This window comes from Chenopodium album, chromosome 16 (assembly GCF_948465745.1).
Source record: "Chenopodium album chromosome 16, dcCheAlbu1.1, whole genome shotgun sequence".
In the NCBI taxonomy this organism is placed as follows: domain Eukaryota; kingdom Viridiplantae; phylum Streptophyta; class Magnoliopsida; order Caryophyllales; family Amaranthaceae; genus Chenopodium; species Chenopodium album.
In genome coordinates, this window is record NC_137849.1 from 12,098,023 (window position 1) to 12,110,906 (window position 12,884).

The following is a 12,884-nucleotide window of genomic DNA, read 5'->3' on the forward strand; positions in this document are numbered from 1 at the left end:
CCGGACAGTTAGGGTGTTCGTCCACCCCCTCTATAAAGAGCGACATGCCAAAGTCGCACCTATTTAGACACATGCTCCTAGTCTTGAGACACGTGTTTTCATCCTGTGGACAAAACTGCAGAGAGAGTTATCGATTTTCTTCTCTTTCACTGGATTTGGATATCTGCCTCTAGTCTTGAGACTTGTATTTCTACCTTATGGACCCCAAATACTGCATTTCGGCTAGCGAGTGTTAAAACCTCCATGCACGTGTTAGGCTATAACCGTTTGACCGAGATGTGGATTCTAGGTCGTTGAAACTAAAATCCTCCAATCAAATTAATTTATAACCAAACCTACACCTAGTAATAGAGCAAGTTCGGGTCGAACCACTAGGAATAGGGGGAAGTTAGCTATTGCCTATGTCAAGCTATTTTGAAGCGTAAAAGGTAGTCTAGGTTATCTATGTTCAACTCAAAAACAAAGTAAATCACAAAGTAAATCAATATATCAAGACACTAGGGATTTAGGATCCACATATTCTTGCAATGGACACAAACTAATCGGGGTGGAGATTTATTAATTCAAGTATTGGGAGAGAAGATAGACAATGCAATCAAAAGAGCTCAACTAACTATCTCCTAGAGGTCTAACTAGCGCCAACTACGAGAGACTCTACTAGGAACGTCACAAACCAAGCTCGATCGGTAAATGTAAGCTACAAATCAATGGTCCGTATCAGTGTAAGCACACAATGCAATCTAGTATGACAATTATAGTTAGATACTCTTTAACTAATCACACACATGCACAAAATCAATCAACCAATTTAATCACAATGATAAATCAATCAAAAACTCCCAATTAGCTATGATCCATCACTCAAACATGCTTCACCACATCCCTAGCTAGTAAACTACTCACAATCCATGAAAGAAATCAAAACTAAGCTAATCAACAAATTCATCATCATCATTTAAATCCAACAAATTCAATCAACTAATCAACAAACTTGAACAATCAACAAACAATTGAAATCAAAAGCTAAAGATTGCATTAAAGTAAAAGAAATCCTTACAAAATTTGGTGAAATCAAAGGAAAATGTGCTTAGAATCATCAATCATCAACCATGAATTTCTCTCTCTAAAAATCTCTACTCTAAAACTCTAATTAATTCTCTCTCTAAAAAAATGAATTCTCTTATGAAAAATCTCTCTCTCTTTTTTTTTCTCTCTTAAAATAGAAGAAAAATCTATATATAGTAGAATTACAAAGAGAAATTAGTTAAATTGCCCAAAATAGACCAGTACAGGCGCGACCTTCTTCAACAGGATCCGCGGCCACGCAAAAATGGGTATGGAACAGGGGGAGCAACAGGCGTGGCCGCGCCATCATCGCGCACGCCCGTGCCTGGGAACAGGGCAGCTTCTTTCCCTTCATCTTGACGCTCCTCGTGCGCTTCACTTGGTGTGCTTGATGAACACGGAGCATGGTAGAACCTAAAACACCTCGACGGTGGGTTCAATAGCAGAATTGGTCCCCCACGGCTTGAATGCACAGCTTAAGGTCAATTGGAACTTGCACATCTCCATACTTGGGCTTCAAATGGAAGACACTAGGCATCTTAATAATGCGAACTCGGCAAGAAACCTCGGGAAACCTTGGACAACGATCTTAACCTGAAAATGAAAGAAAACAAACAAATAAAAGGGAAAAAGACAAAATAAACCAAGAAATACATGAAAATGGAAAATCAACTAAGGAAAGTGCAAACTAAAGAAATAAAGAGCAAAACTAAGGAAAAAGGAAAGAAAAGAGCTATAAAAGCAATCTAAAATCACCCTAAAAGAGAACAAATGAGTTCCATAATTAATGACACTCATCAAATTCCCCCAAGCTAAACTTTTGCTCGTCCTCGAGAAAAACCAAGCAAGCAAGAAAAAGGATGAAAGAGTTATTCAAAAATGAAAAAGAAAGACATGAGATAAGAATATACACTAAGACTGACTTTCTTAGGAATCACGGTCAATTTTAGCAACCAAAGACAAGCCATTTAAACCTCTAAATCGCTCTAGAGGACGAGTGATGCTCTCGTAAGGGTTTCCTAAAAGATTAACCCATAAATCTCAACAAACAAACATGAGGCAAATCACAAAAGTAAAAGAAGTCAAAAGAAAAGTAAAATCAAAACCTTTACGAATTGGACTTTACAAAATGACTACACTTCAAATGAATAAACAAATTTCTTAAGCAAATAGGGGTATGCACGCTCCAAGATATCCGAGGTTGATAGAAACATAGAATATGCTAAGCGTAGAGAACTAGTAATCACAATCCACCTTCATCCCATTCGTTCTTACCGCGTTCTCCCTATAGTCTCAAATCTCCCTCTAGTAAGCATCTCAATAGCTCCTTGAAGGAGCCGGAAAAGAACATATTTTAGGCTACTCGACTTCTTGACTTTGCATCCCCTCTCCTTAGGCTTTAACTCATAATTCTCTCCCCCGATATGTGACTCAACCTCTAGATCAAAAGGACTTTCCCAAAGGTTGTAACGTAAGGGTAAAAGGGTGAGGGTAGGCTTAAAATTTAGAATTTGGTGGTATTCCTAATTAATGAAGCAAAAGGGTGATCAAACCTTCTCCTCATAACAAAGTAATCACCAAACAAAAACAAACTCACACCCCTAAGCTTATTCAAAGCTATATTCACAATCATATATACAAAAAGCGTAAACGCTTCTCCCCCAAGCTTAAAGGAAGCATTGTCCTCAATGCTTGAAAAGGGAGAAAAGATTAACATCAAAATATTTTTGCATTTCTCATTGTTTTTCACTTTTTCTTTTCTGATTGCATTTTTCAATATCATAACAAATGTCCCCGCCTCTTTTAACTATGGACGGCTTTTCAACTTTGCATTTGAATGTCCTTGCCTTTTTAGCTTTGGACGGCTTTTTCATTTATTCACTTGTCATTATTCACAAGAAATGCAAAACACAAGCTTGCTTACAAATAAGAAGCAACATCCAAACTCATAAACAACAATTTCCAAAAACATGATCATTTGCTTCACAAAAACCAAAAATGGAACAAAAGGCTCAAAATTCTAAAGTTATGGCTTGAAAACAAGGGAAAAGGCTCAAATGGTTAGCAAGAAGGAAAATGTAAACCCAAGGACTAAAAATAATGAAGACTATCCTAGAAAAGAAAAATAACCACCCCGAAAAGATGCCTTTGTCCTTCCTAGGTTGTTCGGTCTCGTGTTTGAGAATTATGAGTCAAGATTCTAGATGAGGTCCACAATAGTCAAGGATCCATGCTGCTCATGCAAGTAGGTGTAGAAGGCTTGAAAAATTATAAACCTCACATGGATGTAGCAAACACTCACTATTGGTGTCAAATCGACTATAAGAAGCAACTACCAAGCATGCCACAAACAAGTAGAATCGGGTTTCATGATCCCCCTATTTCTTAGACATGCAACCTAAGCATACGCCATCCAAGAATCAACCAAGCATATTCTCAAACCGTGCATATCACTACCAATTAGGAAGATGTTTATTCAAAAGCAAAAGTTTATTGGTATATAGTCCAAATTACAAGAAAGACAACAAAAATAAAAAGGAAAGCCTCAAAATCATTATACAAATCAAAAACAAAAAGAAAAGAGAAGAAAAGAAAAGAAAGGAAAAGTAAAGAAAAATAAAGAAAATAGGAAAACAAAGATAAAGGAATAGTATGAAAATAAAGAAAGGAACAAAGATGTAAGTATAACACGTAATCCCTAATCGTCAAACAAGTGGTCATTCTACAACAACGTCAATGACCCCAAACACTCTAAGGTGTTACAATCATACATCCTCGAACCGTTGAACTTCGCCTAAATCTAATCCTAATCTATGCATCCAAGAAAAGTAAAGAAATAAAAGAAAGAAAATAAGAAGGATCTCATCGGGCTTTCAAGCAATGCTAATAAAATTAAGGCGAAAGAATAACCACCTTCATTAAGCTCCAAAAATCTATAGCATCATCATCGAAGCCAAGTGAGAAGAAAAATAGAAAATAGAGCTATAAACAAAGAAAACGGTTAGTAACTTCAACACAAATTAAAAGAACGCAAAATTAAACAAAAAGAAACTACAAAGCAAAAATCAAGTCAAACTACCAAAAAGAAAGAACAATCAAAGAAAACTAAAGGAACTATACACTAAACTAGCAACTAAGCACCTAAACTACAAGATTTGGATTGAAGGGATTTGGATTCAAGGGTTTTAGATATTAGGGCTTTGGATTCACGGGAGCAAACAACATGCATCATCATCATAAAAATCAACACAACAACAACATCATCAAGAGAGAAAGAATAGACATGGAAAGCTCATAGAAACAACAATCAACCACCATCAAGAAGAGACCAAGGCATGCAATTATCAATCATCGAGGCAAAAAGTAGACAAGGCGATTCCCAACAATAATATTGGCCACCAAGACAAACCCCTAAAAAAAATAAAGTTCCCCTAAGCTAAACATGAATTCATCTCATCATCCCATCAATACAAAGCAAAAAAAAAAAAAAAAAAAAAAAAAAAAAAAAAAAAAAAAACACATAAAATAAGAGATGGAGGAAAAATTCACAAAATAGAGGAGCTAATTACCACTCGGCCCGGCACTATCATGGTCATCCCTGTCATAGGAGAACCCGGATGGGGGACCATAAGCATCCCATCCCCCGGTGTAACCAGATGGCCAACCATAGTGCCCCTTGAAGTTGTCTTGTTTCCAAGGGGCAAGGGGAGTATATTGCTCGGGCAAAGCGAGCAGTAGTGGATGATCGGGGTGGACATATGGGTAGTTAGGATCACCCCTATAATTGCTCCCATCGTGAACACGGTAATCATAGTTACCGTGCTGATCGGGGAATGAGCGAGTCTCGGTGTTGAACCCCGGAGGTCCTTGCCAATAAGGATACCCACTTTTCGGAATAGTACTAAGTTAGGGTTGAAAATATGGGTAGTTAACCGCGGGGAAGATCTCCCCACGGTTAACACTTGCATCATACAATTGTTGTTGTTGGAGAAACATACCTTGTTGCATCTCCGAAATGCCTCTCAGTTGATTATATATTGCTTCAAAATCTTGGTCGTACATATTGGGTTAACAAATTTGTGTTGTTGTTGCTCTTGATGTTGTTGTTACGGTTGTCGATGTTGTTGTTGTTGTGGAGCTACTTCTTCTTCCTCTTCTTTTTCTTCTTCTCTTATTTCCTCATCATCATCATGAGGGAGGCGGTTACTTAGGGGCACATGCCATACATTAGGCAAATCCTCACGGTGGATAGAAGTCAAGGAGGGGTTAGGGAGATAGCACCAATGCTTGTTCTCTCTAAGCCAATCGAACACCTCATCATCATCGTTCTTAGCCAAAAATTGCACTTGCTTCAATTGTGCAATGTCGAGGTAGAGGGTGCTCGGACTACCCACCGGAGTACAAGAGGGCAAGAATTGGCCAAGATGAAGGTTGGTCACGAGCATCGTAACCATGCTACCACAAGGGTTCTCTCCAGACTCCCTAGATTGCAACCCCTTGTAATATCTCAAAAACATGAACCCTAAGTTCAAACGACCTCGGTACTCCTCCCTAGTAGCCAACCATCTAATTGACTCATTTTACCCAATTCTTGCTTTGGGATTATCGAATATCCCAAAAGCCTATGAAGAACTCGAAGACACGGTTGGAAAACTTTACTTATCGAGGCATACCGAGTAACAAAGTCGCCTTCCCTCGAAATATCATCCCACCAAGAGTTTTGGTTATATTCATCGAAGAAGAACTCAGGGTCCAAGATATCCGCCCCTGGATTAAGATCAAGCGCCGCATTGAACTCGGCGAGAAAAGATCATGGTGAATGTTAAAGAGCTGAAAATGGACCCGCTAGTTGCCACCTTCTACCGCCTCACATGAAACCGTAGCCAAAAACTCCAAAGTTGGCTCAAAATAAGTACGGTAACATGTGTTCACGAAGGTGCTCATGCGAAGATTGCTGAACAAATCCCTTAAATCCTCATTAATCCTTAATTTGATCATATCCGGTTGAAAGTAGCGACGAGAGGGCTTGAGGTAACGGTTCTTTTTTAGCTTGGCATGTCGATCTTTTTGTATTGGGTCCTTAATTTTTGTTTTGGGAATAGGAGTAGGTTTTTGTGGTTGGGAAGTAGATGGGTTTGAAGAAGGTTCTTCAATGGTGATGGTGGTTTTTCATTTTTTAGAGGAAAGGGCTTAAATAAGCTTTGACATTGTGTTTCCTCCAAATTAACCAATTCAAAATCCAATTAATCAACTCCACAAACACCACAATAACACCACAAAATACTTCCAAACACCAAAATCACAACTCCTTAATCAATAACACCAATCACACAAGTAACACCTTACTACCAAAAACCCAAATTTAAAACTTCTCACAATCACAACCAAATGAATCAAATTTGCTACACAAACATACAACACAATTTTAAGCAAAATAAATCATCAACAACACAAATAACCAACCCAAATTTCACATTCAATCACTAAGTTCATCCAAATACATACTACTACTCTTCACAATCATAAACAATCAAAATCTTGCAACAGTATGATATAATTATGTGAAATAGAGTCAAATAAGAAGAATATACCATACAATAAGCAAGTTTGAACATGAACTAGCCACCAATTCCCACTAAACCGAAAAGGCCCAAATTTGGTCTTCAATAGAGAAGAGAGATTGGAGGTTGCAAATTGAAGAAAGTAGTGTGATTGTTGTTGTTAAGGTTGAATTTGTAGAAGGAATTTGATGATTTGTGATGGATTTTTGATGATTTGAAGATGAAAATTTGATGAACAAGGCTAGGGTTTCGTTGCTTAGAGTGAGAAAGTGAGAACCGTGCGCACAAGAATGAGGGTAAAAGGTAAATGAGAGAAAGAAAAGAGAAAGAAAAAAGATAAGTAGCTCGGCCCGACCAGGTGTGCGGCCGCGTGACCTGGCTGCGCGCCTGCACCTGTGTTGCGTGCGGCCGCGCCTAGCTTGGCTCGTCTTGCAATTTTTGCTCGGTGAGTTCTACTGTGGGCTCATTGTCCAATATCATCCCGGGATTATTGAACCCACCAACTATGGCAGTTTAAAAACATGATGACAGTGGGTTCAACATCCAAAAATAATGAAAGCACCACAATGAACCCACCAAGTACAAATTTACTTCAAATTTTAGCACAACTTCCCCTAACTTACCTCACTATATTACCTTACCCTTTTACCTCAAAATTCAATAAAATCGAATATATTCTCATCAAAACACGAAACCTTTCCATTGCTTATGCTTGCTCGAAATAACCCATATCCAATGAATTTAACCTATCAATCCAAATAGAAAACAAGTGAAAGAAAAGAAAAGAAAAAGAAAGAAAATTAAGAAAAATATAAATCAAAAGAAAGGGGTTAGAAAACCGGGTTGCCTCCCGGGAAGCCCTTGCTTAAAGTCCTAAGCTCGACCCTTCCTTCAAATCATGGAGGGTAAAAAAACACCACCTTATCCAAAGTGGTTGACAGGGTAGAATCATTGCAAAGCTTGTGAAAAATCACATCAAGAACCATGTCATCTTGAATCATAGAAACCGGATCAAACTTTTTAGGCTTCAATTTCCTCTTATATTTCTTGTAAACTCTCTTCTTCTTCTTTGATTTCTTCTTCCTTGGATCTTTGAGATCCTCATGTTCACCACTTGAAAAACTATTCTCGTCATCCTTCAAAGAAAGCTCAAACCAAGAAGGCATTTCAAACTCATTCTCAAGCTTCGAGGGATCCTTGTCTTCTTCACTAACAACCTTGCTTTCAATACTTTTAAGAACATCATTACAAGCTACACGCATATCGTTAGTAGAAGACACAAACATGGAATAATTAGCATTCGAAGGCAATGAGTTTATGCACATAATTCCTTGCACATAGGATAGAGACTCATCATCGACTTGAGCTTAAAACTTGCCTTATTATTACCAACACACAAAGTAATCATGCCACCTTTCACATCTATCAAAGAACCCGAAGTTGCTAAGAATGGCCTCCCTAGAATGATAGGAATGTTGTCATCTTCCGCAATCTCTAGCACAATGAAATCAACGGGAATAGTGAACTCTCCTATCTTGAGGGGCACATCCTCAATTCTACCCATTGGGAACTTAATAGAACAGTCGGCCAATTGAAGGGTCATGTTGGTTGGAAGGAGCTCACCTAACTTAAGTTTCTTGAAAACGGAGTAAGGCATGATGCTAACACTAGCACCAAGATCACAAAGGGCATTTTGAAACAATTTCCCATTAATATTGCAAGGAATGGAGAAATTTCCGGGGTCTTTCATCTTTTGGGGTAAGTCATTATGGATAAAGGCACTACAACACTCCCCCAAACTCACCGGTTCAATCACATTGCAATCTCTCTTACGGCTCAAGATTTCCTTAAGGAATTTAGAATAGTTAGGCATTTTCCCCAAAACATCAGTGAAAGGAATAGAAAGATGAATTTTCCTAAGCATCTCGATAAATTTCCCGAATTATTCATCCAATTTGTACCTATTGAACTTTTGGGGGTATGGAAGTTTCGGTTTGAAATCCTCATGTTGCTTCCTCTCTTTCTCTTTTGTATCTTCATTAGAACTCTCACTCATCTTGCTAGACTCAACACTCTTCTTTTTCTCTTGAACTTCCTCTTTTCTCACACTCCTTGACACCTTGTTCTCATTTTCCTCACTTGAGTCACTCCTCTTCTCATCCTCCTCGCTCATCCTAGAAACTCTCTCTTCAAGCAGTCTCCCACTCCTTGTGGTAATAGAATAAACAGGTTTCTTAGGATCAACTCCTTGAGAAGGTAATGAAGAAGGGCTAGCACAATCTTTCAAGGTATTGGCTAGTTGAGTGATTTGGGTCTCACGCATCTTGTTTTGTGTCATCATCTCATTAAACTTCTTGTCACTCACCGCCATGTAAGTGTTCAAAATTTTTGTTTGATTTTCAATGATCTCCGCTAAGTTAGTTCTAGAAGATGGGGTTTGAGCATAGGAATTATCACCATTGCATTGAGGTCTTGGAGCAAATCCGGGTGGGGGTCCCCTTTGATTGTTGTTTTGAAAATTGCCCCTATTTTGATTGTTCCAATTACCTCGGCCTTGATTGTTGCCATAATTTTGGTGTTAGCCACCAAAGCCATGAGATTGGCCTTGATTTACATACCATTGGCCTTGGTTTTGATTACTATAACCTTGATTGTTATAGTTACCTCAGAAACCTTAATTTCCTTGGTTCCTATAACCACCATTGTTGTAGTTATCAAAACTCCCTTGTTGGTGGGCATTCCTAGTCTCAAAATTCCTTGGACCTTCAAATCTTTTTCCATTGTTATTGTTGGAAACAAAATTCACTTGCTCACAATCATTGTTTTCAACATCATCACAATTCTCAAAAGCATGTGGGCAACTAGAAGAGTCTTGGTCATATGACCCACAAACATCACAAAAGAGACATCCACTTGGCATATTACTTGAAGTAGAAGGAAGAGTAGAGGTAAAAGATGTACCTCTCCCCTTAATGTAGGAGGGAAGACTCGGTGTAATTAAAGAGGCACTTTCTAGCTTAGCCTTGATTAATGTCATCTCCTTCCCCAAGTTTGAGATTTGGGAAGACAAATTATTGATTGCATTGAGATGATTAACCGAGTAGACCGTTGAGCTAATTTTGCTTGTAGACTCTCTTTCTCCCTCTTGCCAATCCATGTAGTGACGAACTACATCCTCTATGATATCAACAACTTCTTCCTCGGTCTTGTTCATAATCAGGCCTCGGGCATCAAGACATGACTTCCCTTGGGGACTCAATCCTCCATAGAAAATTTGGTATGTTTTGGTATGTTTTGGTATGTCGGGATTCCATGGTGAGGACATTCTCGTTGATATTCCTTGTATCTTTCCCAAGCCTCATACAAACTCTCACTAGGCTTTTTCTTGAAACTTTAGATTAGAGTTCTGACTCGGTGGTCTATTTTTAAGGGTAAAAGCGAGAAAGAAACTCTTTAGTGACCTCATCCCAAGTTCTCAAGGAATTAGGCTTCACTTCCTTATCTAGCCACTCCAAAGCTCTTCCGATTAGAGAGAACGGGAATAGCTTGAGCCTTATGAATTCTTGAGAAACCCCATTGAGTTTGATTGTGTTGCAATACTTCTCAAACTCTTTGAGATGATTTAGTGGGCTTTTGTGCTTGGCACCACTAAATTGCCTTCGTTCAATCATTGTTATCATCGCTGGCCTTATCTCAAAGTCATTAGCCGGTGTTGTTGGCGGAGCAATACCACTCTCAAATCTATAGGCATCGGGAGTTCCTAACTCCTTCAAAGCAACCCTTGGTACTTCACCCATGCTTCTTTGTTCTTCTTCATAAAATTCTTCTTCACTTGAAGAGCTAGAACTCAAGGATTGTTCCCTCAAACTCCGGATCAAAAGGTACTAAAGTCCTTCCTCTTGTCCTATGCCAAAGAAACAATTAGTAGCACAGCTACAAGTGTAGCCTAAAAGAGAAAAATATTTTTGTATTTTTGAAATGAAATGAAATAGACTCAACAATAATAGCAAACAACTATGCCATTCCCTGGCAACGACGCTATTTTGATCGAGAGGTGAATTCTAGGTCGTTGAAACTAAAAATTCCTCCAATCAAACTAATTTGTAACCAAACCTACACCTAGTAATAGGGCAAGTTCGGGTCGAACCGCTAGGAATGGGGGGAAGTTAGCTATTGCCTAAGTCAAGCTATTTCGAAGCATAAAAGGTAGTGTAGGTTATCTAAGTTCAACTAAACAACAAAGTAAATGACAAAGTAAATCAATATATTAAGACACTAGGGATTTAGGATCCACATATTCTTGCAATAGACACACACTAATGGGGTTGGAGATTGATTAATTCAAGTATTGTGAGGGAAGATAGAAAATGCAATCAAAAGAGCTCAACAAGCTATCTTCTAGAGGTCTAACTAGCGCCAACTACGAGAAAACGTCAGAAACAAAGCTCGATCGGTAAATGTGAGCTACAAATCAATGGTCCGTATCAATGTAGGCACACAATGCAATCTAGTATGACAATTAAATTTAGCTACTCTTTAACAAATCACACACATGCACAAAATCAATCAACCAATTTAGTCACAATGCTAAATCAATCAAAAACTCCCGATTAGCTATGATCCATCACTCAAACATGCTTCACCACATCCCTAGCTAGTAAAATACTCATAATCCATGAAAGAAATCAAAATTAAAACTAAGCTAATCAACAAATTCATCATCATCATTTAAATCCAATAAATTCAATCAACTAATCAGCAAACTTGAACAATCAACAAATCAAAAGCTAAGATTGCATTAAAGTAAAAGAAATCCTTACAAACTTTGGTGAAATCAAAGGAAAATGCGCTTAGAATCATCAACCATGAATTTCTCTCTCTAAAAATCTCTACTCTAAAACTCTAATTAATTCTCTCTAAAAAAAATGAATTCTCTATGAAAAATCTCTTTCTCTCTCTTTTTTCTCTCAAAAAATAGAAGAAAAATCTATATATAGTAGAACTAACAAAAAGAAATTAGTTAGATCGTCCAAAATAGACCCGTACAGGCGCGGCCTTCTTCAAGAGGATGTGTGGCCGCGCAAAAATGGTTACAGAACAGGGGGAGCAACAGGCGCGGCCGCTCCAAGGCCACGCGCATCCGCGCCACAAAGCCGCGCGGCCGTGCCATCATCGCGCGCGCGCCTCCGCTGCTGGAACAGGGGAGTTTCTTCCCCTTCATCTTGACGCTCCTCGTGCGCTCCACTTGGTGTGCTTGATGAACACGGAGCATGGTAGAACCTAAAACACCTCGACGGTGGGTTCAATACCAGAATTGGTGGCCCCACGGCTTGATTGCATAGCCTAAGGTCAATTGGAACTTGCACATCTCCATACTTGGGCTTCAAATGGAAGACACTAGGCATCTTAATCAATGCAAACTCGGGAAGAAACCTCAGGAAACCTTGGACAACGATCTTAACCTGAAAATAAAAGAAAACAAACAAATAAAAGGGAAAAAGACAAAATAAACCAAGAAATGCATGAAATTGGAAAATCAACTAAGGAAAGTGCAAACTAAAGAAATAAAGAGCAAAAATAAGGAAAAAGGAAAGAAAAGAGCTATAAAAGGAATCTAAAATCACCCTAAAAGAGAACAAATGACTGCCATAAATGACACTCATCAGGCTACGAACGCCAAACACCTCTCTGTTATCTTCTTTTAACTTGTTAAAATCATGGACTAAAGTTTCAATGACATATCGAGGGACTTTAGATCAACGATGCCATAATAGAGAGGATATTATCCTCTTTACTCTTTTTTAAACCGATATCTTCTCATGACAATACATCACCCACGACAGCCTTTACATGTAAAAGCAATCTGCACTTGCAAAGGGTCATTATAGATTCTTTAGCGCACTAAAACTAGAAAATAACCTTTCTAGCCTTAGCAGCTACTTGTCTCGAATATTAGCGAATCGAGAATAGTTTTGACATTCTCAACACTACTGAAAGATTCTTTATTCTTAAGGAATTTCGAAGAATGAGTCTTAGATTTATTTCCTTGGCTACATTGATTCTCGTCTATTCTAGACTCGATTAAAGTGGGGGCTAACTGTAGACATCTACTTTTGGTCTCCTGTCCCGACCAGAATTGCTATAACGGTAAATAAAACCATCTTTGTGTTGGATCAACGTGAAGAATGCTTATGGACAACTGATTGAGTCAAAAGAATACAAAACACCTAGCCTAACCCAAAACAAAATGAATTGAAG

The 12,884-nt window shown here is 38.4% G+C and overlaps 1 non-coding gene across 1 annotated transcript; it reads left to right on the plus strand.

Moving 5' to 3' along the window:
• Positions 1-9,933: 9,933 nt before the first annotated feature.
• LOC145587032 (small nucleolar RNA R71) lies at positions 9,934-10,038 on the plus strand. Its single transcript, XR_014101094.1, has one exon. It is a non-coding gene; the product is annotated as a small nucleolar RNA R71 (small nucleolar RNA).
• The last annotated feature ends 2,846 nt before the right edge of the window (positions 10,039-12,884 follow it).